The 14,259-nt window shown below is 40.0% G+C and overlaps 1 protein-coding gene across 1 annotated transcript in view; it reads right to left on the reverse strand.

The window, feature by feature from the left end:
- camkvl (CaM kinase-like vesicle-associated, like) overlaps positions 1 to 11,526 on the reverse strand; it is a 47,429-nt gene extending 35,903 nt beyond the window's left edge. The window contains exon 1 of the mRNA XM_036592148.1: positions 11,397 to 11,526. The gene's annotated coding sequence lies outside the window, so the exon portion shown is untranslated. The remainder of the gene's footprint in view (positions 1 to 11,396) is intronic.
- Positions 11,527 to 14,259: the final 2,733 nt, after the last annotated feature.

Here is a 14,259-nt window from a genome sequence, read left to right on the forward strand (position 1 = left end):
CATTAAAAAGGTGAAAAGGTCCATTTTGATCTCAGGTTGACATCAAGTAATAACATTATTGTGGTGTAACGATGCACAAATTTCACAATTTGATACTTATTATTATTTTTGCATACCACACATTTCCGAATTAGTAAAGAAATGCTAACATAACTTCAACATTTATTTTTGTATGTATTCTTTTTTTGGAATTTTATTTCCACTGCTGTCTCTAAAAGATGCTGGTGCTTGTTGAAGGAATGGGCACAAGACATTTTCTTAGAGGACATAAAATAAATAAAACAAAGGTTCAATATCTATATAAAAATAAACAAAAATGTAATCTATAAAGCTGCATCTGAATTTTATATGAACTGAGAATTACGCGTAACATTTGCACACTGATCTTGAGTTTGTATAGAAAGTGTGACTCTTACCTTCTGGCTGAAATTAATTTGAAGGAATTTTCTAATGTGGCTCAATCACTCCCAGTAAACTGCAGAATCCACAACTGAATTAGAAGTGGACTCTCTACCAGTGAATAGAGGTGGACTATACAACCAAATAGAGGTGAAAATCAGTATCTATTAGCATCCCTACAGAATGAATCAACTGTTTTGCCTGTTTAGAATCTGCACATAGCAGCTGTTTGAATCCTGAGTGGGGAGAAGTAGCTGCTGAGATTCTAGTCTTCTACATGAGGCTGAAGTTGGCTACCTATTTGCCAGTTTCTTAATAAAAGTTTTAATTCGGCCTTAAATAGTATGTTAATGCTGTCTCATTTAAGTTAGAATGGAAAATTTGAGTAAGAAGCTGGCTAACTTCATGTTTTCCCATTGCTCCAGTAACTGAGAATTTTGGATGATGTCTTCACTAATAAGTTGGCATATTTGAGGTATCAGCACAAGATTTTGATCCTTGCATTACGCAACACTGTCATAGTTCAGTCTACCACTGTTTGTCCATCACTATTGTATTTGACTGAGAAAGCTCACCGTTTTAAACAGCTTGGCTAATCAACCATCCAAGGTAGGCTACTGTTTTTTTCCAGTTTCGAAAGCTGTGCAGTGGAATGTCCAGAGTTATCACTTTTAGAATGATCATGGACTGTGTTAAACAGGATTATAGAAACCATTCCCATTACCATGCATATTCTAGCATGAACTCCACATATATTCGATTCACAGCTTGTCTTGCAAACCCAGTATCGAAAAAAATGAATATTAACATGCATATCCTAACACCCCTACTACATAAGTATATTTTAATAGTACAACAAGCCAAAAGCTATAACTCGTGATTTCTGGGGGTTAAGGAAACAGACGATTGGCTGCCATTCCATATGTATGTGAGCCGAGCATGGCTGGAAGTGAGTGTGAAGTAATGTGTAAAGTGAAGGAGCACATGCAGACTGCCAACTGAGGGCCTAGGGCACAGAACAGCCAAAGTCCCCTCTGCCGTCACTGGACAGCGCCCATCTGGAAGCTTTGGCTGCGTCCTCGCACTGTAAACTGTCACTGAGCTGGAGCTGACTCTGCCACGTTACAGTGCAGAGCACAGAAGCGAGCGAACAAATATGCAGCATCTCACCGCTTCTTTCATGGACTGCAGCGTGCTGCTTACAGTGCTGCTGAGCAGAGTATTCGGAGGTGACGTTTTTGGAGGTTTAAGTAGGTGGATTATCTAAAACCAGGTCAGGGAAAGGCATGGCAGACTCTGCTCCCGTTCCCTCACATTCTATTCATTTGACACTTCAATAATCTGTTGCGTAATACCCCTCCTATTCCTCTCCGAGTTATTCCACTGCGATTCCAGTCTATCGTCTCCGCCGCCCTCCTATCTAGAACATCGGCTTAGACATGAAAGGTCTGGTTATTTAAAGAAAGTTCACAGAGGGACAGCATGTAGAAGTGTGAGCGTCGTTACAGAATAAGGAGATTGTGCACGACTGTATGAGCAAATTGGAACACGTAAAGTGTCTGTGATCGCATTATATGTCACAACAGTTCACACAACAGTTGCACACGGGTTAATGATTGTGCCCTTCTGGTGTGCTGGACGTAAAGTCGTAGTGACTGGAAAACATAGAACACACGCAGAAAACAGAGAGAGAGAGAGAGAGAGAGAGAGAGGCGTGATGTGAGAGAGGAGACGAGAGGCTAGAGGGTGAAGGAGAGCTGGAGGAGGAAGCAACAACATGAGTCAGATACTGAAAACGGTCTTACAATGAGAGACATGTTTGACTAGACACAGTTATATTAAAATCATCAATCATTTTACCACTCCAGCAGGAAAAAATGTACACACAAAGGAAACATCAGTTTCACAGCTGGAGAGTTGTGAAACAGTTCTAGCTCTGACAATCAACAATTTGTTATAATAATGCTAATAAAAGAAATGCACAATATGCGGTGCAGAGATCTGAAAAATTCAGTCAGAAAATTATTGGTCTGATATTGGAATTACAGCCGATAATTACAACCAATAATTTAGTGCCCTAGTTTTCTTTCGCACTAGAGCTGGACAACTCTATTATTTTTGACTCATTCAAATAAACAGTATACTAGATAACGCCACCAACACGTGTGCCATGCACCCATCCCCCGGGCCCCGATGACAGCCACAAGAGCCACCGGGAAGGTGGGGCACGAATCCCGAACGCTGGCTTTGTGCCTCTTGTGGCCGCCATCGTTGTCGCCGTCCCCTCTCTGGCAGCTGACATCCTCCTCACACCGTTACTCACGTCCCTCAGTGGATTTGTGCCCCGCCTTCTGAGGGCATGGCACAACATGCAAGATTCAAGGTTTGATTCCCCGCTCAGGCAGGAATGCCACTGCCTTACCAAAAGGAGCACGGGTCAAGACTCCTAACACAGTATTCACTTATTATTGTAATTACTGTAGAAATCTGTTAAATAAGATAAACAATTTACATGGAATTATGTTAATGAGCTCTCAGTTCAAAGTGTTGGTCCTTTTGTCGGGAGATCGCAAGTTTCATCTCCAGTGATGCCACAGCCATCCGTGGCCGGGAGAACATAACTAGCCTCGCTCTGTCTGGGTGGGAAAGATGACCCTCAATCATAGTAAATGAATTGGCAGTAACAGAATTGGCAGTTAGTGTTCTCCTCCAAGTTTGCTGAGCCGCCCAATGACGATGTGTTAGAGGCAGTTTGTAAAGATGTGGTGGCTGGTTTAACATGACTAAGAGAAGCATCGAAAAGGGTAGATGTCTATCACTGATGTGTCTAATTGAGCTGTGTCATGGCTCATTGACCAATCAATGGTCCACCTTCAGAATTTTAATTATTAACCTGTCTAAAGTATCGACCACAACAAATTGTTAACTGTGGATTATCTTGGAAATGATTTATCAGTCAATTCCTACAAAATAGTTATCTTATCCTGTAAGTGTTGACTGTACTGTAAATTAATTCTGCAGGCAATGCTTTTCCGATTTCCATCTGCAGGTAAGGAAAATGAGCGCACAGAGTTAGTAAAAAAAAAAAGAATGGCAGAAGAAAGACGTAGTGAAAGAAGCTGGCAAAGGATGATATGGGAAATACATACAGTTAACTATAGTGTTGAGGGATCAAGGGATGACCTGTTTCTCTCTCAGTCTTTCCCTCATCCTCATTCTCTCTATTCTCTGCACTTGTACTGCTTCTTTCTCTCTCCCAGCTTCTCTCTTAACATACAAAGGGGGGCTGCAGGATGAAGAGCACTCATCACTAATTCATGCTCCCTCTCATCTTGCCCATGTATTTACTACGCTTTGTATCCAATAGTAAGCTCCAATCTATCACCAAAAAAAAAAGAATGCAGGAAAGAGTGTTGGCTTTTTACTGTGATGTGGAAAAGCCTCACCTGCGCTCTCTCTCTCTCTCTCTCTCTCTCTCTCTCGTTTGCTGCTTTGTTCTGTGGAAAAGTGGAGACAGTTCAGTATTTTCACACATGATCAGACAAAACGTTGCTGACAAAAGGCAGCTAAGTGAGAACAAGTTTGCTCACTTGTGCTCCTCTGATCAGACCCTCTTGGCTAAATTACTTGAAATTACGTCCAGCTGATTATTAAAAGTAATTAGACAGGGAGAGAAAGGAAAATGTGTGGTTGTGTGTGCGTGAATGCCCAAGTAAGTGTGTGTGTGGTTAAATGGTAGAGTAAGGCTCCATGATCCCTGTAATGTTTTGGCCATTCATGTGTTCACAATTACACTGTAATTGCTACTCAGTTCCTGTTAAGGGGGCTATCTTCACAGTAGCCCTTGCGGCCTGTGCTGGTCTTATGGGTAACGTTTTTAGAAGGCAGCTGAAGATGAGTCCAGCTAGCTGTTATCTAACTCTCGAGTAAGCTACGGTCCGTAATAGTCTAAAGTGGGTTATTAAGCTCTGATTGGTCCTCTTTATGAAGAGTGAAAATTATAAGGGCTGTGCACAGCCACACGTTAGCTCAACAGCTTTATAATCTCTGAAATAATATTGTTCTGTTTGTAGGCCTTGGAGGGGGTTCACAGAGAGGGCATGGGTAAGTGTCTCAGCTGGCACAAATGGGATAAGGGGGTGTAAGGCAGTGGGGAACGCTGTAGGCCCTCAGAGAAGGCACAATGATTTCTGTGAAATAAATAAAAATACATGTGTGTAATATTTAGTTCATTTTTATTTAATAAAATAATTATTATGCTTGTTACATTTAAACTCTCCAAGTATTATAATAATTAGATTATTTCACTGTTAATGGTTTTAACAAAGGGGTTAAATTCTTGAAACGTTTTGATTTCCAATGGATAGGACCAATTTCGTACATCACTCTAGGCCTTCTGGAAGTCCTAGATACATCACTGACTGCACGTATGCATGGTAGCTTGACCACTGTGTTTCATTCAGATGTTACAAACTAGAAAACAGTGGTAGTTCTGTGCCAGGGCTCTTTACTGAGAGTCACTATAAATCTGCTGCAAGTTAAAATATATCTTTATGTCTGTTTCAAGCCTCAAATGGGGGCAGTCGTGGGCTGGAGGTTATGAAACCAGCCCTGTCACCGGAAGGTTGCCGGTTTGATCCCCTCAGCTGACAGTACTGAAGTGCCCTTGAGCAAGACACCTAACCCCCAATTGCTCCCCAGGCACTGTGGATAGGGCAAGTGTGCTCACTGCCCCCTAGTGTGTGTTCACTAGTGTGCATGTAAGTGGGTGTTTCACTGCACGGATGGGTTAAATGCAGAGGTCTAATGCCTCTGTGTGCGAACACAGTAGGCTGATGGTTCTGAATTCAAATTAAATATGGAATGTCTTTTACAAGATTCAAATGTCCACATTTAATCTATGGCAGCCAAAAATGTTCATGCAAACTGCCGTTAGCTGAGCACTAACATCATACTAGAATCCCATTGGGACACTAGCAGAAATTAACATTTTTTCAGAGGTGTTTTCTCGTTTTTTCTCGTTGGCATTTATTGTCTTAGCTGAAGGTCTAGCTCTTAGTAGTCATGGTTCATGACTGGTGTAAAGGCACTACACTCGAAAGAACTACAAACTAGTATCATCATCTGTAATGACATCACGATACACTCTAGCTCGTCTCATGCAGCTTACACCTTCCTTCTTTCTCCTCCTCAGGAACACGATCACGAGCAGAGCAGAGGTGTGGCCTACGGCGCACAGTTACATAAATCTAACAGCCAGGTGTTGTGTGTGTGTGTGTGTGTGTGCGCACAGTAGTTCACTTTACTAGCTTCTCTGCTCCTTCCATATCTCTTCTCTACATCTCTACAGACCAGTAAAGCAGAGTGTGAAACAGTCATTATGACTCCTACTAACAGTCATTGGATAGGAACTTTGCCGCTCATAAGCATAATACCAGTCCCAAGTCTTTTATGGACCTCATTTTATTTGTCATTACGGGGGAGAGGCTGATGAAGGGAGACGAGTCTGTCAGAGAGAACGGTTCACTCAGTGCAAGCTGATTTATGATTAATAACTGCTAACATCATTAGGGCTTAAGCTGTAAACAGTTCATCAGAAAGTTATGAGCTAAATATTGGACAAGAGATTTTTGGAGCACACAGTTCTGCGATACAGACATCCATATTCTCATTTTCCACTTCTGGATCTGTGGGTGGTGTGCTGCGTGTAGGCTAAGGCAGAATACGGCCTCTCGAAAGGTGATGTCTATATCTAGTCTTTGCATCAGATGTGGCCTACAGAACTTTCAGCACAGTGTCATTGCGGTTACAAATGTAACTGAACCCACATAAATCCTACCAGTTACTTAAACTTGAGTACACATCAAAATGCATAAACATACTCAAAAAGAGAGCTGAAGGGACTTTTTGACTAAGACTGAAAATATGTTGGCATTAATTGCAAATGCGTGTTATGTTGAGGTAACACACTGACTGCAAATACTGACTTTACTCTATTAGATTGAATGGAAATCTGTGGCATAATTAAATTAATACAATTTTTAAATTTTTTTATTTTTATTTAATAAAAGGTATATCCCATAAGAGACCAACAAGCCAATCAATATAATTTAGAGACTCTGAAAAAGCTGCTATAGTGAGATTAGTGAGATCCTTCCAGAATTGAATAACCAATTAATTGGCATCCTCCAAAAGGTGAAAACAATGTTCTCCGTCACCATGCAAATGAGTATCAACATGTTTATAAATAACTCAGCGCATATAGACAATCATCTTCCTCAGTGACTCATTGCTTACCAGGCTTTATCTTAATGTTTCTAACCTAATGATATCATATTATCTGAGAAATGTCGACCCGAAATTATGGGGTAAACATGAACACTTCTACAAAACTAAAGAGGTGTAAACAGTGGACTAGACGGAATAGTAGGAGTGAAGTGGAGTGACAGGACGTAAGATGAGGGGCATTTAGACTATGTTTAGATAGCTGGATCTAATGTTCAGATTGTCAAATTACACTGCATCTTTCAGAATGGCAAAAGCTGGACACTGAAGAAAGAAACTGGCGTCAAAATCTGACCTCTGACACGTTGTGTTCAGCACATCACAGTATGGAGCTGTAGTTTCAGTGGGAAGCATAAGCTGGCCTCTTTTTTTATCCATATTTCCATCATCGGAACACCAATAACTGTATTTCATCTCATGCGAATCCTTCTCCTCTTCATCTCCCCCTAATGACAAAGATAGCGTGTAATGCGATTGCACTGTCACTGTGCTAATCCCACATATGACTTTTTGTTTGTTTGTTTGTTTTTCTGGTAATCTTCTGTGCCCTGTGTGTGGCCTCACATGCTGTACTTCATAAACGATGGCCATCACAGCTATTAACCTCTGAGAGTGGCTTGGGGGTTTGTAAAAATCTGCAGGTCTAAGTGGAAGAGTGCTGGGAAATCCTGCCTGGTGCTGAGTTGAGCTGTGCTGAGGTGATGTGTGCGAGTTCAGTCGAGATCACAGCTCACCTGTGGGTGCATCTCTCACTCTCAGAAACACCTCTCAGGCTGTTGGAAGTGTGAAGAGAGCCATTTTCCTATCAAGCTTCACCGCCACATTCAGTAGCATGTGTTATGCAGCTACACCCCATAGATAACAAGTCTAGAAGGTTCCCATAAAGTGCTCATGGAAACAGCATCACAGGCACATACTTGCACAAGCTTGAAAAATGCTGGCACAATTGGGGATAAAAGCTTGCATATTACTGTAAAATGTACCTGGAAAAGGACAGTTATTACTGGCAGCAGTTTCTCTAGTATGGTGATGTTTATTTACAGTACTGATACTGCGATTTACAATTACAGCACTTTTCTGTATTCCAAATATACAGGGTATTAATGTGTTGTTTTTATTTACAGGCATTGTTTATACAGTACCATTGCAATGTACTGTAATTTATTATTTTCGAAACAATAACTGTAATTACATAAAACTGTAGTCTACTGTAGATACCATAGTGTTGACAAAGGTCAATACCTTTATATCTAGTTTATAGCTAGTTATAGCAATTTCAAGCAAACAGTATCTTATGCCTAACAAAGGCTTTTAACCCAATGTTCGGTTTAATGTAACATTACGGGATGAATTAGCTAACTGAAATGTATATTTGATGAATAACAAGTTCAAACAAAAAACCTGGGTAAAATGAACTGTACATGAAGAAATAATATAATAAACTATATAATAAACTACTGTAAAATCCAACATTTTAACTGTGTTCCAAACGCTAGACTGCAGCCAAGCCATGTCAGTAGCACTGTCCTATGAAGGTTCCTCATTTGTATTTTTATATATATATATATATATATATATATATATATATATATATATATATATATTTGTATTATTAACTAATGCAAAACAGAACAATCTACGAAGACCACTTTGTCACATTATTGGAAAGGAGCCAGTACTCTAAATTTCTAACATCTAACTGAAGCGCATTGGTCAAGCTACCATGCAGTGATGTATCTAGGAATTCCAGAAAGCCTGGAGTGACCACTCATTGAAAATCAAAACATGAATAGATGCTTCTACTGTCACTTCTTAATATGCTGGTGGGTAATTTGACACATTAGGCCTTTCGTTCAGCTCCTGAAGTCCTAACCAATGGGAAGACTAGCTTGGCTGTATCTAGGTAGATCTACCTAGATACAGCCAAGCTAGTTTTCCCATTGGTTAGGACTTTATATATAGGGGTTAGGGCTGTATATACCCAGATACCACAGAGAAAAAGAATCCTGATTGGATAATTTTCTGTTGGCCAAGCAAATCACTGATGCAAATGATGTAACATGGCAGACAAAGGACTAACTTGTTTGTAATTAAATTCTATCTTACAATCTAAAAACTGATTAAAAGCAGGTGCATTTCACATCCTGCAATCGATTTATACTGTCTTAAGCAGATACACCAATAAAGAAATGGAATATTTTACTAAACATTTTGCTATCCTTTATAAACCATGTGTAGTTGGTGCTGGAATTTTTCTCTTTCTTGAGGCCAAAAAGTGTGTGCAAAAGACCCTGGTTGACAGAACACCATGAAAGATGTTCCAGCAGCATCTTAAAAACTACCAGAAGGTTTCCTGCATTTCTTGACTGCATTTAATTGATCGTTCTTATTGTAACAGCCTTCAATGACGTAGCGGTCTAAAAAAGCAGCCCACTTGGACAGCAGCCTAGCTTTCAGGACGCAGCTTTTAACTTCTTTAACAAGAAGCTTGACCTGTGTCTCCCAGAATGCATCATTCTTCACAGCAATCTGCTGCTTTCAATCTGTACATAAGAAAAACAGTAGATTACTGCAGGATTTCCGCTGTATGTTTACAGCAGTTTCCTACAGCGTAGGCTCCGAAAAGAGGTTCATAAAAGGTCTGTCATGAAGCTCTGGATACAATCACTCCAATATAAAACCTTTCTAATGGTTACTTTACGTTCTTTGCAGCCTTAACCTCATCAATGTAGTAATAAAAACAATAATACAAAACTGTTCTGGAAGCTGCGTGAGTCATGGCAATAGGGCTGTGGAACCTTTACGATCACAAGGTTACAGGTTTGCATTCCTTCATGCTTTATCAAAGGCATAAGATGAAAGATCGGGGGGGGAGATGAAGAGGAGGGCTGCAGGATTGCAAGAGGACTCGCATGGGATGAAATGTAGTCATTGGTGTTCTGATGATGGAAATACTGATGAAAAAAGAAGTTGAAATCTGTCAATGCGACATTAGCTCCAAGATATATAGTCCAAGCTTTTGGGTTACGACATAGAAAGCCTTTCAGTGCCCTGTAGAACCACTTCTTGAGACGAGAACCCTCAAACAGTTTTGCCTGAAGCTTTATCGTGTAAACATGTGGGGGTTAATAACAGTGCATGTCTGAATTACTTCAAGAAGTATTATCTACTCTTTGTATGGTAGTCAATTCAGTGTAACACAAATGCTTAATTAATGACAGCTTTCCGTCATAATGTTTGGTCTATTACCTTCATATGGATGAACACAGTGTAGCTCATTAGTCAAACTGACCTTCTTAGGGCTGTGAAGCAATTAGTGTGCCATTAAGACTGTTGTAGGTAAGTACAATGAAGACGGATAGAGAGTACATAATTACTCTGTTCTTTTTAATAAGACATATGGGACTTTCATAACACAATGGTTAAGCAAATGTATTGAGAAATTGCACTAAGCATGTGGGTGAATGCAATGCAATGCTTAGGCTGCAAACATATATGAAATATTAAAATCAAAATACAACTCATATAGCTGGAACTATGGCAATGGGAGGGTAAAGCGGGGGTGTTATTGCACTGGGGCCCACAGTACAGGGAGGGCCACGCCGACCAGGCCCTCAAAAATCTATACAGATATATCTATATGGATACTGACACAACTGCACATTGTGCACATATCCCACCAGTCAGCTTCCATCAACACCACACAGACAGCCCTGACATCTATTTATCTCCATCTCATTTATAATGTGTCTCATCCATAGCAACAGCTTTCAAACGGATCCTTCACAACCTGCGACATGATATAGTCATTATTTACAATTCTACAATATTAAATAGTCACTGTAATGTAAGCATTTCATGTAAAGCTTGTATGCTGGTGGGTGGAGCACGCCTTGAGAGCATCAGTTTCTTTGAGACGTTGCAATAGTGAGAAAACAATAATTTTCTCAACAGAAAACAAGAAAAACATATTTTTTTAGCCATTGAGTCACTTTTATATGAGGGGGCCACTATTGTCTAACTGAGGCACATGAGATCCTAGTTACACCACCGTGGTAGAGCATTTCTTCCGTGTCGGAGTGACAAAATCACAGAGATCTGAGTCTAAATATCAAAGAAAAAAGATCTTTCTTGCTCTATCATGAGGTCAGCATGAGTGTTCCAGTACAGAGGAGGACAGACTATGTTCTCTCACACACACAGAGCTGCTTCTGCTGCACCTCCACACCAAACAACTGCAAACTGAAAGAGAAGAGACTGATTTAACTCTCTGTCATCACTTCTCTCTCACTGTCTCTCACCCTCTCTATCCTATCTCTCTCTTTCTCTATTTCTCTGTATGTATATATCTGTCTGTTTCTCTCACTTTCCTATTTCTTTCTTTCTATATACGTATTTCTCTCTCTCATTAATATTTCAGGCAAAACTGCAGTCAGAACTCAGCTGAAGGCTGTGATAATGATCATGTCCTCAGTCTGTAAGACTGTAGAGCCTCACAGCTGGCCGGTTACCGCGCCTCAAACACCGGGACGGAGTGAATACGGAGGAAAAGAAAACTCAGAAAGAAATGAAGCCGCTCTAGTTTCAGTGCTCGAACGACTCCAGTTTCACCGAAAGCTGCTGTAGTTTCCCCACAAAATTTAGGGAGAAAAGAGAAGCTGAGCGGATTCCAGCGGACACAGACAGACGGAACAGGGCTGAAGTTGATTTACCTGCTCTGGTCGCGGATTCGGGCTGAAAGACAGGCGGCCGCTCCGAGGCTGAAAAGCAGAGCCCAACTTTTGACGGAGACTTTAGTATTCCTTCTTCTTCTTTTCTCTCTCTCCTCTCTCTGTTTTCTCTGTTTCGTAGTTCTGACAGTGCTGAAGTGGTCGCGCGCCGCTCGCGCTCTAACGCGCCGCCTCCGCCCCGCCCACCAGCAGCACGAGAACAAGAAATAATCTAAAAACCCCAGCTTTCATCTGGAGCCCAGAGTCTGTGGCTTCTTTCTCTCTCTCTCTCTCTCTCTCTCTCTCTCTCTCTCTCTCTCTCTCTATCTATCTATCTATATTTCCCCTCTCGATATATCTCTCTTTCACCTTTTATTTCTCTCTTTTACCATTGACATCTATCTATCTATCTATCTATCTATCTATCTATCTATCTATCTATCTATCTATCTATCTCTGTTTCCCACTCTTTAATCTTTTCTTTCATTCTCTCTCTCTTTATCTCTCTTTCTGTCAAGCTATATATGTGGAAACATATTTCTCTCAGTTTCTCTTTCTTTTCGCTTATTTCTTTCTTTCTTTATCTATCTATCTATCTATCTATCTATCTATCTATCTATCTATCTATCTATCTATCTATCTATCTATCTTTCTTTCTTTCTTTCTTTCTCTCTCTCTCTCAAGATATATATATATCTGTTTCTCACTTTTGCCATCTATCTATCTATCTATCTATCTATCTATCTATCTATCTATCTATCTATCTATCTATCTATCTCTATTTACTATTATCTATCACTATCACAATTTCTTTCTCTCAAGCTATATATGTATACATATGTGTATGTCTATTTCTCTTTCTTTTGGGTTATTTCTTTATCTATCTATCTATCTATCTATCTATCTATCTATCTATCTATCTATCTATCTATCTATCTATCTATCTATCTATCTATCTGTCTATCTATCTATCTATCTATCTATCATTTATATTTCTATGTGTATCTTACTTTGGCCATGTCTTTCTTTCTTTCTTTCTTTCTTTCTTTCTTTCTTTCTTTCTATCTATCTATCTATCTATCTATCTATCTATCTATCTATCTATCTATCTATTTTTGACTGTTTGCTGTGAAGTGTGTTGCTCCCTACAGTGAATTACAGAAACGCTGACCCCGTTGACCCCTAGTATATTAAAGCAATACAGTTAAAAAAAGGTTTTTGGTGATGACACATCCGTCTATAATCATCATCACTCATTTCACTGAACAAAAATTGACGGCGTAAGAGAGAGCGGCATGCTCCAGTTTCCAAGCAGGCCTATTTCATAGTCCACCAACCGTGCACAAAATCACCACGCCTAGCAGATTGAGAGTGGACAGGATTAGCGCATGGGATTAAAATGCAACAAACATCATTGCATTATCTGCGCATCAGGAGGAAGAAACATTGGCGTAATCGCTGAAGTCTTTCACTTGCATTCATGTGATCAGTGCTTTTCATATGAAGCTATAAACTCCATTATTTCACTCTAAAGCAGCAACACATAGACACATACACCGATGGGCTTTATTACTAACAGGGTCAGGTCAGATGTCACAGGAGACCTTAGAAGATTTCTACAGAAGCAATGCATAAATGTGGAAGTAAAAGTGTTTTTAAATCTTTCAGAGTTAGTGTCAGCCATTAGTGGGTCGTTCTCTCTGACAGAGCTTTGAGGATGTTCTCCTGTTAAGAGTATCTGGTCATGTTGGGTAACAGAGTGAGACTCTGCTTAAGCGGATGGGCCATTGAACTACCCCGCGGCAGAGCAGCAATCATACACTACTGTGTGCCAATGGACTACAGACAGATGGCTGTGTAATTATGCAGAAACTAACCCGAGTGTGTGTGTGAGTGTATGTGTGTATGTGTGTGTGTGTGTGATTTTTAATGTCAGCTCCTGGTTTTCAAGCTCTTAAAATACCAAGCTGGAGACGGCAATATAGTCTATCAGTGCTGAAGCCAGCTGTCTTCCAAACATTTACTGTAAAGCAGTTTTTTCAGCCCAGCCTTATAGGTTTACACTACATCTGTATTTTAGGAAGAATGAATTGCTGTGAATCTAATTGATGGAGTTTATCCTGAAATAGAAAGGCCTGAGTGACAGCAGTAAATCTCTAAGAAGAACTGTAGCATTTCTGTCCGATATCTTGTGAGACTGACTTTCATGAGTGCTACTTTGTTTGCTGCACTCTAAATATTCTTACATAATCTTCAGAATATTCAGCAGCAGAGGAGACTTAACCGTGGTATGCTTTGTATGCTGTGGCCTTCTTCCTTTCTTTCAGCATAATTAGGTATGATGCAACAGAGCAGTCACTTCTTTTTTTGTTCTTTAGGATGCGACTTAAAGGAAATCAGTGGTGTCTGTGTGAAACCTGTAATATTGCGCCGTTATGCTACTATGAATCTATGAATCACAAAAGCCGATGAATCAATAGGGTGATTATAGGCGATGTACAATGAAACTGATTGTGACAAGAGAAGAGACTGATCTGATTCTCAGTCTCAGCCCAATACCGGCTGTAAATGCTGAATCTGATACTGGAGGGCCAAAAAAGAACAAATCTATGTAACAAATCTAGTCTGAGATGTCACACAATTATATGTAGCACAATGTAACGAAGAGCAAACTAACATAGGTCATATGATAGCAAAGGTAGCCACATATAGCTACATCAAAATGGGCCTTTTTACTTTGTTAGTTAATGTCTCCGGTGATTATTAAGCATGATTCATCATATCATACACTCTCAGAAATAATGGTACAAAACTGTAACTGGGGCAGTACCCCTTTTTCACTGGGGTGCATCTCAGTACCTTTAGT

This window comes from Colossoma macropomum, unplaced genomic scaffold (assembly GCF_904425465.1).
Source record: "Colossoma macropomum unplaced genomic scaffold, Colossoma_macropomum, whole genome shotgun sequence".
Lineage (NCBI taxonomy): Eukaryota > Metazoa > Chordata > Actinopteri > Characiformes > Serrasalmidae > Colossoma > Colossoma macropomum.